The 8,751-nt window shown below is 38.6% G+C and overlaps 1 long non-coding RNA gene across 1 annotated transcript; it reads left to right on the top strand.

Annotated features, from left to right (window-relative positions):
- The first annotated feature begins 423 nt into the window (after window positions 1-423).
- Window positions 424-8,470, top strand: LOC125551535 (uncharacterized). The gene is made up of 5 exons (XR_015601289.1): window positions 424-723; window positions 3,151-3,228; window positions 3,805-4,757; window positions 6,103-6,221; window positions 8,193-8,470. It is a non-coding gene; the product is annotated as an uncharacterized LOC125551535 (long non-coding RNA).
- The last annotated feature ends 281 nt before the right edge of the window (window positions 8,471-8,751 follow it).

Below are 8,751 nucleotides of genomic sequence, written 5' to 3' on the forward strand. Positions count from 1 at the left end.
AAACTTGATTAGTAAAAACAATATTTCAGAATTACTACATTTTGTATAGTGTTTTACTAGATTTTGTACGTAGCGTTACTGGGATGTAAAATAAGCTATTCTACACTCAAGCTTAGAATAGCGTTATCATATATATATATATATATATATATATATATATATATATATATATATATATATATATATATATATATTCAAGACCCTGGGTGAACAATAAATAATCGGGACTGCTAATTTTCATCCGGATGAAAATTATTGGCGTTCATCCGATTTGTGAGCCGTTCGATCTGTGTCCTGATATTCGTCTGATCTCTCGCTATGACCCGGGCTGGTTTATCGGGCGCGCTCAATTTTCGGGGGAGACCCGTTCTCGCTCGCGACCCGTGTCTGTGTTTTTTTTCTTTTTTGAATTTTTTTCATTTCGCCCCTGTAGCTTCCAGGTTCCCTTCCCCTCCCTCTCGTTCCCTTGTCATTCCCAACACGCAACCAGAACAGAGTCCAGAGAGAGATTCATGGCGACCCGGTGGTTCCCTATCCGCTCGATTAGCTAGGGTGTGGTGAGGCGTCCGGCGTTCGCCCTCCGGCTGCTTCGCTCCCGTCCGGCCGCCCACCCCCTCCTGCTCCCCCGCTGTCAGCGCCGTTGGTCTGCAGCATCTCTCGACCACCGCACCCACCCCCGGCCTCTATTTCTGCCCCGGCGACTTCGCTGGTCTTCGTGATTCGGTATGTTCGTGAGTTCTTTGTAGGATTTTATTCTCAGATCTATCCTCTTTTGTCTGATGCGTGTGGTTTGCGGTGTAATCTGGGATCAAATCTTGTACTCACAGCTAATTCTAGGGTGTGTACTTTGTGGTCTGATTTGATCTATTCTCTGGTTGTATCCGGTTGATTGAATCTCTAGATATTTGAGTTTGAACACACTGGATTCGTGTTTCAGTGTCTTCAAATCCATGTTCGTGGTTGTAGGTTTTGTACGCCCTATGCTGTTAGGTTTGTTTGTTGATTTACCACCTAAATCAGTAGCCGAATCGGTTTGCTCCAGCCATTCAAGCCGCTAAGCCAATTTCAGTGGCCTCTACAGCAGGCGGTTATTAGTTGCTGGTTGTCCTCGCTCTGCAAGTATCAGCCTCAAATCTCATGGTCACTGTTTTGTTGTTGTGATGTATTTTGGGTCAGCAGAGCAAAACTAGAGTAGAGTGTTTTCAGAGTTTGTTGGTTGTAATGTATGATCAGTGTTAATCCTTTGTGCAGCAAGCTTAATACTAGTAGGTGTTAATCCTGCAGTTAGTTGTCGCGGGAGTGTCCATGTCATGATCTGTAACCGTTGTGGGCTCCGAAGTACTTTTGGGTTCTCCGGAGCTCGTTAGCTTTTCCGTAGTGCTTTGTATCCGCGTCGATTGTATTTTCCGTTTCCTGTTGTCCTGTTGGTTGTAAGGTGTGGTTATTGCTTTATATATAAAGCGGGGCGAAAGCCTTTTTCGGTAATCCTGCAGTTAGCAAGTACTAAGGCTCAGGTCTTCTGAATCTAACAAGCTTAGGTTCGATTCAGGGGGAGTAGTAATTGTACATGTATTTTTCTAGTGGGCAGTAGTTCATGTTCAGGGGGGCTTGATGTGGGTTTTTCTTTATTAGATGTACTATTCAGGAATAGTAAGGGATCTATATGTGAGATTGCTGTACTTCTCCACCCTGGTTTTTTTTGTTAGTGTAATTTTAGTGGATTGTAAGTTGCATTTCTTAGTGTAATCCCTAGTGGATTTACACTGTAATTCTTAGTGGATTTACACTGTAATTACATTTGAATTTGCACTGTAATCTTCATCGGAATTCTAGTGTATTTTCTTCATGGTTTTTGCACTGTAATTATGGTTGGGTTTATATTGTAGTTCTTAGTGGATTTACACTGTAATTCTTGGTGGATTTACACTGTAATTATATTTGGATTTGCACTGTAATCTTCATCAGAATTCCAGTGTATTTTCTTCGTGGTTTTGCACTGTAATTATGTTTGGATTTACACTGTAATATTCATCGAAATTCCAGTGCATTTTCATAGTGGATTTAGACTGTAATTATATTTAGATTTACACTGTAATCTTCATCGGAATTCCAGTGTATTTTTCTTAGTGGGTGAAGTGTAATTCTCGGTTGGTTTCCACTGCAATTTGCAGGGGATTTCTTCACTCTAATTCTCAGTGGGTTTCCACTGTAATTCTACTTATTAGCTATAATTCCAATTGGATTTACAGTGCAAATCAAGTTGCACTGATATCGTCAGTGGGTTTAGTGTAATTGACGGTAATTCTTATTTTTGGATTTTTAGTTTTTGTGGTTTTTATGGAGTATTCCTTACTGGAATTTACACTGTAATTTGTAGTGTTTTGTTTCATCTTTTATAACTTACGGTCTATATTAATCTGAATACCTGTGTAGTTACCGTCTAAGTTAATGTACATTAACCCTGTAACTTACTATCCCATTTCCAGTCTATTTTTCAGTGTACACTGCAAAGTCATTTGGATTCTATGTAATTACACCGTAATGTTAGTACACTTGCACTCTATTTCCCTGTGTAATTTTGTTGAATTTTATTTGTAATTGTAATGATTTACATCTGTAATTACAGTAAGTTAATGTAGATTTTTAACCCTGCAATTGTAATGATTTACAATTGTAATGACTTACATCTGTAATTACAGTCTGTAATTACTATCCTATTAGTGTAATTTCCAATCTATTTTCAGTATTTACACTGCAAATTCATTTGGATTGTATGTAATTACACTGCAATTGTAGTGCACTTATACTCTATTTCCCTGTGCAATTTCAGTGAATTACATTTGTAATTGTAGTGACTTATATTTGTAATTGCAGTTTAAGTTAACTGTAAATTTTAACCCTATAACTTACTATATCCTATGTATTGTAATTTCCAGTCTTTTTTCAGTGTATTTACAAGGAAGGTCAGAGTAATTTACAGCCAAGTTGTAATGTGACAAAATATCACAGTAATCTCTCAAGATATGTTGATTTTTGTATTTTTTGAGTGTAAGTACAATGCGTAGCTTCAGAAATTTGGACCATACATCTAGGTGTTTTTTTATTCTATCTACTCAAGACTTAAATTTCTCTACTGTGTGCATATGACAGTTACTGGGGTCTAATAGCAAGAGAATTAAGTCGGTCATTTTGGCTTCATCTTACATGGAGTGCATCTTCATCTTGTTGGTATGACTTCTTGATGCTGAAATTTTCGAAGATAATGAAAGCATTCAATAGTGTTTGTTAGCAAGTTTACTCTACTTATTTTCCGATTTTCACTGCACTTATAAGCTGTTTACAGTGTAAAAAGTTGAGATGCAGTTTTACAGGCATGATTTAAGACGATTACTATTTTTTACGCTGTAAATCTACTATAAAATGTCACTGTAACTTGTAGTAATTTACTCTGTAATCCTATTGTAAATTACTTTGTAATTGTGACTGGAACAATGGCTTTTCATTGCAATTCTACCGTAAATTAGCATTGTGATTTTGCAGTAACTCTACTGTGAATTATATTTTTAAATCTACTGCAGCTGCACTGTAAAAGTCACTGTAATTTGCTAAATTGATCACTGCTCACAGTATTTTGATTAATCTTTTTGTAGAGTTCCTGTTTTATGTTTCCGGTACTGTGTAAAGGGGGAATTTGACCATGCCTTTTCTTGCCAATGTTGATCCCATGACCTCCTCCTTTTATAATCTGCTTTTCTTAATTTTCTGCAATGTAACGCTAGTTTTTCATGTCCATGTTTCGTGCAGATTCTGGGAAGTAGGAGAGGGAACTGTTCACAGGGAGGTAGAGAAGATTGCCAGGAGAGGATCTCTTACATGTGCATCCATGATTTTCTCCAGGTTTGCCCTCTGGATCTTGGAGGAATTCCCCCTGTGATTTCTTCTTTGATGGGGTGGACAAGCACATCGACACATTCAGGGGACAGGAGCAAAACGGAGGGCATGTGACACTTGTTGAACTCTGTGTTGCCAAAAAATATGACAAAGGATTTCAATCGAATGCAAAACAGACAGTCCCCGAAACGCATATCATCTTGGATTTATTGGTGGATTTACAGTGTCTTTTTAGTGGATTTTACAGTAGTTTCTTTAATGTTCCTTACAGTGTAATTCTTAGTGTTTTATCTTAGCAGTTTTTCAGTGCAAAAGTGTAATTCTAGTGGATTTTACACTGTAATTGTTAGTGTTTAATCTTAGCAATTTTTTAGTGGAGTTACAATGTAATTTTAGTGGATTTTTGCAGTGTCACTTTAATGCATCTTTCATTATAATTCTCAGTGGGCATGATAGAAATTAATGTGGTTTTTAGTGAATTTTACACTGTATTTGTCAATGTATTTTTTAGGTGACATGGTCTTGGTGTTTTTTCTCCCTTTATTAGCCTAGTGATCATGGAAAAGATTTGGGTGTATCGTTGTGGTTCTTTCAATTCCTCTTGGTTGTCATTCTGTCCGGGTTGGAAAAGTTGGGGTGTGGACCCGTTAATTTGTTTAAAAGCGGGGCAGAAAAGAAAACATGGGGACAGGGGATAGTTGGCATACTGTGGTTGGCTGAAAATCTGGATGAAAGCTAATTGAATTTCATCCGGATGTAGAATAGACAGTCCCTAAATAATTCCTCATCCCAGTCGATCGACCCAGCCATCCGACACGTGACTGGACTCCATCTCACCCACCCGCCCGCACCGCTCACCAGACGAGGTAATTTATTCACTACCAACTGTTTTTTTACGATGGGCCCCACTCTCCGCAGTTTCTGATGCTATTTGGGAACGGAAGCGGCGAGCGGTTCGGAGCTGAGCGACTAGGTTTCCGCGGTGAGCCGACGGCAGCTGCCGGTGGATTCGGGTCTGCGCGACGCTGGGAGTGGCCCTGTTGGCTGGGTGCAGCATCCAGGCGAGCAGCGTTTTCCTCGTCGGCCGACGGCCATGCCACGACCAGCCTCCACCCTCCGCTCCCTTCGTCGCGCTGGCGATGGCCCGGCCTGCCTGCCATTCCCCGCCCCCGAGCCCTGCCATATCCTACCGTTGTCCCATCGGGGCCGGAATCCCTCCCACTTCCTTTTTCCTTTTTGTTCCGCATAACAACAGGGAGTCTCTGTATGTAGCAACGACAGCGGCCCCCTTCCTACAACCTTTGAAAGCAGACTTCGCGTAAGATGCCCTTACTTCTTTAACGAGCTAGACGAGGCTCCATGGCCTTCGTGTCCTAGCTGCTACCCTCCGGACAGGTTTCTCTTTTTTCCTGTTTCCTTCTCCCCCTCTGTATGTGTGTGCATGAGTGCGTCTGTATTCTTCTGATTAGTCAAGTACTGATGGTTAGATTAATTGGCATGTTATGCAGGACGAGTATTTTGCAGGAAGCCCCATTAGTAGGTTTATATTATTGTTTGGCTTTGGCTTCTGTATATGTTTATTCCCAATTAGGAATCAGCTACTGTACCACAGTAGCATGTCTCCCATTCTGAATCTCCAATGTATTTTAGAAATCCTATATTAATCATTTAATTTATGACATAATTGGAGAATCCTCAAACAAAACTTGTTGATTTGATGGTTGCAAACCTTAATGTTTCCATTTTTCAAATGCCATGTAATGTTTCTCATAGGCTAGACATATACATGTTGGCTTAAATCTGCATTTATGCTTGGCTGTCTATCTAAATCCAATTTCTTCCTTTATTTTTGTTGGTTTGATGATGCATTTCTCTCAGAGCTTAGTTATACTGTTGTTAGCTGAATTTAATCGTAGAATGATCTTCTTTCCATGTCATGTAAAAATAGCAACCTTCTCTTCTTTATGTTATGATGATTTTAGAATGTTATAGGTATACTGTTGTTAACTGAATTTAATTATGGACTGATCTGATTTCCATGCCATGAGCAAGTATTGATTTATTCTCCCATGGGAAGTATCTGCTCCATGCTCCAGTTTGGTCACATTTAGTAAGAAATTCAGTTATTTGAATTTGAATAGATTGCCCATATGCAGAGGTTAAAGCATTGTATTTTTTATTTTGATCTCAGCCCCATATTTACTTTTTTAGGGCATAGCTGTCCTACAAGCTAAATACTCGTTTCGAGCTGAGATTATGTGTCGCCACCTTCCCCTCTCCATAAACGATTGCCAGTGACACCTGCATCAACGACTGCTTGGTTCTCTCCTGTAAGTATTCCTCCATCATCCTCTTATTTTTCTTCCTTTTCGTTGCCCGAAAATCTAGGTTTTTCAGATTTCCATCTCTCCCAGGCTCCCCTTCTCCTGATTCTTTTGTTTGGTTATCTTAGATGATTGTAAAATTAACAAAAGTTTCTTGTAAAAAAATACTGTTGTTTAGGCACCATACTACTGCATGCTAAGATTATTGTTGTGTACTTACTTCAATACTTCCCACTCCTTTTTCTACAAAATGTGTAAATGTAGTTGGATTTAGGTAAACATGAGATTTTGTTTGAAAAACCTTCGGATATCTTTGTCGTTTGGATATCAAAGTTCAGTATTATTGCTGCTCTGAAATAGTCGTATTCATATGAGAAGTGTTCAACTACTTGTACACGCTAGTCTTTTTTATGAAGAATCGAGGAAAAAGGCCATCGAGTCGCCTTGAGGTTGGGTGCAGCGGCAACATCGATAAAATAATAATCTGATAGGTGTCATATATATCCAGTTTTCCATACAAGGTCAATTGCACTGCATCGCCTTCAGTTTCCCAAACTAAGGGATGTATCTGGTGCGCCAAGGCAATTGGTGCTACCGGTGCACCGGTCGTCCGTTGCACATTCAAAAATGTTCGAAAAAATCCGGAAAAAAATTAGTGTATTGACACAACATAAATGTTTGTTGTCACAAAAATTTAGATCAATATTCGAAACATTGCTCGAGATAAAAAATAACAAATTTGATACTGAATAGTACATAACACAAGTTGGGCTTCAATTTTGGCCCATTAGCACATTGATGTCAAATTTGTCATTTTTGTATCTTGACCATTATTTTGATTTTTGATTTGAATTTTTGTGACAACATAAATTGATGTTGTATCGATACACTAAATTTTTTTCCAGATTTTTTTTGAACATTTTTGAATGTGCAACGAGGTCCGGTGCACCGGTAGCACCAATTGCCTTGGTGCACCGGATATGTTCCCTCCCAAACTAAGCTTCGATCTACTTACTAGTAGCTACTAGACAATAACACATGTTTACCCTCCTTGTTTTCAGTCAACATAGTAAGTTGTCATAATAAAATTAGTTGTGTATGTAGCAAACTTACCACGCTTTCAAGTGAAATTAATTTAGTTAACTTACTAAATTTGAATCGGTATCGAAAATTGTGCCTACAAGCTCAAGTACTGGGGCTTATTCTTTCCTTCATGATATTATATCTAGTAGCCACCAGCTCAGACCATATTTATTAGTTACTTGTTCAATCCATTCTATATCAAAAATATAGAGCATGGTCTAGGAAATATCCTTGCAAATCAGTTCAAGTGTCATACCCTTGTTTTGTGTGGCAATCGCATGTATACATAGTCCATTATAAGATATTGGAAGAATGACTTTTGTTGTAGTGAGAAGAATGTACTACAACAAAGTCATTCTTCTACTATCGTATAATGGACTATGTATATGTGCGATTGCCACACAAAACCAGAGTATCACAAATATCTAAAAAATTCTTGTTTCTTCTCACTACAACAAAGTCATTATTCTACTATCGTACAATGGACTATGTATACGAGCGTTTGCCACACAAAACAAGAGTATCCACTTAAACTGATTTGCAAGAATTTTTTTAGATATCTTCCCACTGATTTGTACAAATGAGTCTTTTTCTCATGTTTTATCTGGCGCCATGGTTAAGGACACCTAGCAAGGCTCTACCTACTTGGTGCTTTTCTCGCATGCTTTTGCTGGACTATGTATCATCATTCTGGTCACACCAACAAAATGGTTGGGTATTGCTTGGTTTGCATGATAAGAGATATGTTTGTGCATGGTTTTCTTTGTAAAATGCTCTCTCTGGTTGCCATATCTCTCGATTTGGAAAATATTGTGGTAGAAGATGAAAAAGTAGTGCGAAAAGAAACAGTAGTGTCTTTTATAGTGATCATGATATCTTCTGTTCTTTCACCAGGAGAAGACAAGTGTGCAAAAATCTTCCTACGAAATCTTGCTGTGGTTAAGCTGGCAATTTCCATCACAATCTGGGCAAAAGACATTCTGGCAGCCACTCTTCTACTTGCTGCACTGCATTTTTATGTATTTTCATTCCACATGAGCACGTTCATGTGTTTTCAATTTTTTTTGAAGCTATGGCCATTCATATCTTGTATTCTGCTGAAATAATGAATGTAAATATTGTTTACTATAATTTTGTGCCAAAATTATTTGAATTTTCTGGTTGTCACCAAACCTGTGTGAACAATTGGTGTTGATGTTCCCTTTTCTCCTCCCTACTCTATGTACACTGTTTACATCACGATAGCTATATCTACATAGGAATTGAGCTACGCATGTTAGATACTAAAGTTCAGAAAGAACATAAATATACGCATCTCGCGTTTGGAACTGACAAGGGTACTAACGTGGAGGTGTGCATGGCTGGATGATGCGACAATGAGTTATTGTTGGCCATCGCAACAATTGGGCAGTCTTTTTTTTTTTCTTTTGCGAGTGAACAATTGGGCAATCGA

The sequence above is a fragment of the Triticum urartu genome, chromosome 4A (genome assembly GCF_056163025.1).
Source record: "Triticum urartu cultivar PI428250 chromosome 4A, HENAU_Tu73, whole genome shotgun sequence".
In the NCBI taxonomy this organism is placed as follows: domain Eukaryota; kingdom Viridiplantae; phylum Streptophyta; class Magnoliopsida; order Poales; family Poaceae; genus Triticum; species Triticum urartu.